Here is a 7248-nt window from a genome sequence, read left to right as displayed (position 1 = left end):
GGGTGGAGAGTAGAAGACCATATTGAAAATGTTTAGTGGCTCTCATATGCATCATTGTTGATTTAACTTACAGCCCATATTACTTTGTCTTCTCTCTTGAGTTGAATGCTTGCAGATTCCAACTTAGTCCAATGCACATGCACTATTATTATTATACACGCCGTTCGGTCGTGCAAGTGAAAGGCAATAATGAAGATATATGATGGACTGATTGAGATGAGAGAAGCTGGTATGAACTCGACCTCTTTTGTTTTTGTAAATATGATGAGTTCATCATTCCTGATTCAGCCTATTATGAAGTAAACATATTTGCAATGACATTTAGAGATTATAGTTGCTTGTGCCATGCTTAATTAGCTATGAGTTATAATGGTTAACCTTGCGTGCCAACATGCTATTAAAATGATTATGATGTGGTATGATGGGATGGTATCCTCCTTTGAATGAATTGAGTGACTTGACTTGGCACATGTTCACGCATGTAGTTCAAACAAAATCAACATAGCCTTCACGATATTTATGTTCATGGTGGATTATATCCTACTCATGCTTGTACTTGGTGTAAATTAATTTTAATGCATGTTCATGACTGTTGTCGCTCTCTCAGTTGGTCGCTTCCCAGTCTTTTGCTAGCCTTCACCTGTACTAAGCGGGAATACTGCTTGTGCATCCAAACTCCGTAAACCCCAAAGTTATTCCATATGAGTCCACCATACCTTCCTATATGCGGTATCTACCTGTCGTTCCAAGTAAATTTGTATGTGCCAAACTCCAAACCTTCAAATGAAATTCTGTTTTGTATGCTCGAGCAGCTCATGTTTCAACTAGGGTTGTCTGTATCTTCCATGCTAGGTGGGTTATTCTCAAGAGGAGTGGACTCTGCTCCTCATTCACGAGAAAATGGTTGATAACTGGGATGCCCAGTCCCATGATCAAAAAGATCAAAGCAAATCAAAATAATTAAACAAAACTCCCACGGGGTTGTTGTTAGTTGGAGACACTCGTTGTTTCGAGCAAGCCATGGATTGATGCTTGTTGGTGGTGGGGGAGTATAAACTTTTACCATTCTGTTTGGGAACCACCTATAATGTATGTAGCATGTAAGATATCGCCATCTCATAGTTGTTGCGTTGACAGTGAAAGTATGTCGCTCAAAATGTTATTCATCTCTATTTTAAAATCGAGCTCCGGCACCTCTACAAATCCCTGCTTCCCTCTACGAAGGGCCTATCTATTTACTTTTATATTGAGTCATCACCTTCTTATTAAAAAGCACCCGCTGGAGAGCACACTGTCATTTGCATGCATTACTATTAGTTTATATTGGGTATGACTTGATTGGATCTCTTTTACCATGAATTACAATGTTTAGTCAGTTCTTGATCTTTAAAGGTGCTCTGCATTTATGTTTTGCAGTCTCAGAAAGGGCTAGCGAGATACCATCTTGTTATATCATATTATGATTGTTTTGAGAAGGTATTGTCATCTGAGTTCTATTATTATTGCTCGCTAGTTGATTATGCCATTGATATGAGAAAATATGACACCTAAGTGTTATTGTGAATATGGTTAGTTCATAATCTTTGCTGAAAACTTGAATGCTGGCTTTACATATTTACAACAACAAGAGCAAACAAAGTTTGTAAAAGTTTTTCTTTATCACTTTCAGTTTATCAACTGAATTGCTTGAGGACAAGCAAAGGTTTAAGCTTGGGGGAGTTGATACGTCTCCAACGTATCTACTTTTCCAAACACTTTTGCCCTTGTTTTGGACTCTAATTTGCATGATTTGAATGAAACTAACCCGGACTAACGTTGTCTTCAGTAGAACTGCCATGGTGTTGTTTATTGTGCAGAAAACAGAAGTTCTCGGAATGACTTCAAAATCCACGGAGATAACTTTTGGAAAATATAAAAAATACTGGCGAAAGAATCAAGGCCAAGGGGCCCACACCCTGTCCATGAGGGTGGGGGCGCGCTCTCTCCCCCTGGGCGCGCCCCCCTGTCTCGTGGGCCCCCTGATGCTCCATCGACCTCAACTCCAACTCCATATATTCTGTTTCGCGGAGAGAAAAATCAGAGAGAAAGTTTCATCGCGTTTTACGATACGGAGCCGCCGCCAAGCCCTAATCTCTCTCGGGAGGGCTGATCTGGAGTTCATTTGGGGCTCCGGAGAGGGGGATTCATCGCCGTCGTCATCATCAACCATACTCCATCACCAATTTCATGATGCTCACCGCCGTGCGTGAGTAATTCCATTGTAGGCTTGCTCGACGGTGATGGGTTGGATGAGATTTACCGTGTAATCAAGTTAGTTTTGTTAGGGTTTGATCCCTAGTATCCACTATGTTCTGAGATTGATGTTGCTATGACTTTGCTATGCTTAATGCTTGTCACTAGGGCCCGAGTGCCATGATTTCAGATCTGAACCTATTATGTTTTCATGAATATATGTGAGTTCTTGATCCTATCTTGCAAGTCTATAGTCACCTATTATGTGTTGTGATCCGACAACCCCGAAGTGAAAATAATCGGGATACTTCTCGGTGATGACCGTAGTTTGAGGAGTTCATGTATTCACTATGTGTTAATGCTTTGGTCTGGTTCTCTATTAAAAGGAGGCCTTAATATCCCTTAGTTTCCACTCGGACCCCGCTGCCACGGGAGGGTAGGACAAAAGATGTCATGCAAGTTCTTTTCCATAAGCATGTATGACTATATTCGGAATACATGCCTACATTACATTGATGAACTGGAGCTAGTGCTGAGTCACCCTATGTTATAGCTATTACATGAGGAATCACATCCAACATAATTATCCATCATTGATCCAATGCCTACGATCTTTTCACATATTGTGTTTCGCTTATTTACATTTCCGTTGCTACTGTTACAATTACTACAAAACTTCTATCTTTACTTTTGCCACTGTTACCATTATTATCATACTACTTTGCTACTAAATACTTTGCTGCAGATACTAAGTTATCCATGTGTGGTTGAATTGACAACTCAACTGCTAATACTTGAGAATATTCTTTGGCTCCCCTTGTGTCGAATCAATAAATTTGGGTTGAATACTCTACCCTCGAAAGCTGTTGCGATCCCCTACACTTGTGGGTTATCATGCATCAAGGACATAATTCTTCTGTGCAGCAATGAGGATAATCCTCAAATGACGAACCCAGTCCACATCATTGCTACTATCCTCTTTCAACTTAGTTTTCTATAGGAACATATTAAAAAAACATAGGGGAGCTACAACACGAGTTATTGATCTACAACATAATTTGCAAATACTATCAGGACTAAGTTCATGATAAATTAAAGTTCAATTAATCAAATTACTTAAGAACGCCCACTTATATAGACATCCCTCAAGTCATCTAAATGATACGTGATCCAAATCAACTAGACCATGTCCGGTCATCACGTGAGATGGAGTAGTCATTAATGGTGAACATCTCTATGTTGATTATATCTACTATATGATTCACATTCGACCTTTCGGTCTCTAGTGTTCCAAGGCCATGTCTGTACATGCTAGACTCGTCAAGTTTAACCCGAGTATTCCGCATGTGCAAAACTATCTTGCACCCGTTGTATGTACACGCAGAGCCTATCACACCCGATCATCACGTGGTGTCTCAGCACGAAGAACTGTCACAGTGGTGCATACTCAGGGAGAACACTTATACCTTGAAATTTTAGTTAAGGGGTCATCTTATAATGCTACTGTCGTACTAAGCAAAATAAGATGCATAAAAGATAATCATCACATGCAATCAAAATATGTGACATGATATGGCCATCATCATCTTGTGCTTTTGATCTCCATGTCCAAAGCATTGTCATGATTTCCATCATCACCGGCTTGACACCTTGATCTCCATCGTAGCATCGTGGTCATCCCGCCAACTATTGCTTCTACAACTATCGCTACCGCTTAGTGATAAAGTAAAGCAATTACATGACGTTTGCATTTCATACAATAAAGCGACAACCATAAGGCTCCTGCCAGTTGCCGATAACTTTTACAAAACATGATCATCTCATACAACAACATATATCACATCATGTCTTGACCATATCACATCACAACATGCCCTGCAAAAACAAGTTAGACGTCCTCTACTTTGTTGTTGCAAGTTTTACATGGCTGCTACGGGCTTCTAGCAAGAACCGTTCTTACCTACGACACAAAACCACAACGGTGATTTATCAAGTTTGTTGTTAACCTTCAACAAGGACCGGCCGCAGTCACATTCGATTCAACTAAAGCTGAAAAAACAGACACCCCCTAGCCACCTTTATGCAAAACTAGTTGCATGTCTGTCGATGGCACCGGTCTCATGAACGTGGTCATGTAAGGTTGGTTCAGGCCGCTTCATCCAACAATACCGCCCAATAAAAATAAGACATTGGTGGTAAGCAGTATGACTATCACCGCCCACAACTCTTTATGTTCTACTCGTGCATATCATCTATGCGTAGACCTGGCTCGGGTGCCACTGTTGGGGAACGTAGCATGCAAATTCAAAAAAATTCCTACACTCACACAAGATCTATCTAGGAGATGCATAGCAACGAGATGGGGAGAGTGTGTCTACATACCCTCGTAGACCGAAAGCAGAAGCGTTTGCCAACGCGGTTGATGTAGTCGAACTTCTCGTTCCGACCGGTCAATCACAGAACACACGACACCTACGAGTTCTACACACGTTCAGCTCGATGACTCCCTCGAACTCTTGATCCAGCAGAGTGTCGAGGAAGTAGATGAGTTCCGTCAGCACGAAGGTGTGGTGACGGTGATAGTGAAGTTATCCGCGCAGGGCTTCGTCTAAGCACTACGAGAATATGACCGAAGGCGTAAATTGTGGAGGGGCGCTGCACATGGCTAACAATCATTGGTGTGTGTTCTAGGCACCCCCTCCCCATGTATATATAGGTGGGAGGGGGAGGGGAGCAGCCTTGGGCCGCCCAAGTAGGAGGAATCCTACTTGGGCTCCCTAGTCCAATTCGGCCTCCTCCTTTCCTTCTTTTTGCCGGAGAGAAAAGGGAAGGGGGATGCAGAGAAGGAAGGAGGGCCGAACCCCTTCTCCTCCTTCTCCAATTAGGCCACATGCCTAAGGGGGGGCACCACCCCTTGTAGGTTGGTGTGCTCCCCTCTTATGGCCCGTATGGCCCATATCTTCCCCCGGGGTTCCGGTAACCCCCCCCCCCCCCGGTACTTAGATAAATACCCGATACTATCCAGAACACTTCTGGTGTCCGAATACTATCATCCTATATATCAATCTTTACCTCTCGACCATTTCGATACTCTTCGTCATGTCTGTGATGTCATCCGGGACTCAGAACAACATTTGGTCACCAAATCACATAATTCATATAATACAAAATTGTCATCGAACGTTAAGCGTGCGGAGCTTAGAGGTTCAAGAACTATGTAGACATGGTCGAGACACCTCTACGATCAATAACCAATAGCAGAATCTGGATGCTCATATTGGCTCCCACATATTCTATGAAGATCTTTATCGGTCGAACTATTATGACAATATACGTTATTCCCTTTGTCATCGGTATGTTACTTGCCCGAGATTTGATCATCGATATCTTCATACCTAGTTCAATCCCATTACCGGCAAGTCTCTTTACTTGTTCCGTAATGCATCATCCTGCAACTAACTCATTAGTCACTTTGCTTGCAAGGCTTCTTATGATGTGTTATACGTCTCCAGCGTATCTATAATTTTTTATTGTTCCATGCTATTATATTACCCTTTTTGGATGTTTATGGGCTTTACTTTAAACATTTATATCATTTTTAGGACTAACCTACTAACCGGAGGCCCAGCCCGTATTGCTGTTTTTTTTGCCTATTTCAGTATTTCCAAGAAAAGGAATATCAAACGGAGTCCAAATGCAATGAAACCTTCGGGGGCGTAATTTTTGGAACAAACGTGATCCAGAGGACTTGGTTTTGCAAGTCAAGAAGCAGCCGAGGCGGCCACGAGGGTGGAGGGTGCGCCCACCCCTACAGGGCGCACCCCCTATCCCGTGGGCCCCTCGGGTGGCCACCGACCTACTTCTTCCTCCTATATATACCCACGTACCCCGAGAACATCAGAACAAGCCACAAAAACCTAATTCCACCACCGCAACCTTCTGTATCCGCGAGATCCCATCTTCGAGCCTTCGCCGGTGCTCCGCTGGAGGGGGAATCGACCATGGAGGGCTTCTACATCAACACCATAGCCACTCCGATGAGTTGTGGAGTAGTTTACCACAGACCTTCGGGTCCATAGTTATTAGCTAGATGACTTCTTCTCTCTTTTTGGATTTCAATACCATGTTCTCCTTGATCTTCTTGGAGATCTATTCGATGTAACTATTTTTGCAGTGTGTTTGTCGAGATCCGATGAATTGTGGGTTTATGATCAAGTTTATCTATGAGAAATATTTGAATCTCCTCTGAATTCTTTTATGTATGATTGAGTTATCTTTGCAAGTCTCTTCGAATTATCAGTTTGGTTTGGCCTACTAGATTGATCTTTCTTGCAATGGGAGAAGTGCTTAGCTTTGGGTTCAACCTTGCGTTGTCCTTTCCCAGTGACAGCAGGGGCAGCAAGGCACGTATTGTATTGTTGCCATCGAGGATAAAAAGATGGGGTTTATATCATATTGCATGAGTTTATCCCTCTACATCATCTTTCTTAATGCGTTACTCTGTTCTTATGAACTTAATACTCTAGATGCATGCTGGATAGCGATCGATGTGTGAAGTAATAGTAGTACATGCAGGCAGGAGTCGGTCTACTTGTTGTGGACATGATGCCTATATACATGATCATGCCTAGATAATCTCATAATTATTCGCTTTTCTATCAATTGTTGGACAGTAATTTGTTCACCCACCGTAATACTTATGCTATCTTGAGAGAAGCCACTAGTGAAACCTATGGCCCCCGGGTCTATCTTTTATCATATAAGCTTTCAATCTACTTTTATTTGCATCTTTACTTTTCTAATCTATATCATAAAATACCAAAAATATATTTATCTTATCATACTATCTCTATCAGATCTCACTTTCTCAAGTGGTCGTGAAGGGATTGACAACCCTTTATTGTGTTGGTTGCGAGTTCCTTGTTTGTTTGTGTAGGTGCGTGGGACTTTTGGGGAGCCTCCTACTGGATTGATACCTTGGTTCTCAAAAACTGAGGGAAATACTTACGCTACTAT

Source organism: Triticum aestivum, chromosome 1B (assembly GCF_018294505.1).
Source record: "Triticum aestivum cultivar Chinese Spring chromosome 1B, IWGSC CS RefSeq v2.1, whole genome shotgun sequence".
NCBI lineage: Eukaryota > Viridiplantae > Streptophyta > Magnoliopsida > Poales > Poaceae > Triticum > Triticum aestivum.
Note: the sequence above shows the minus strand (reverse complement) of the source record.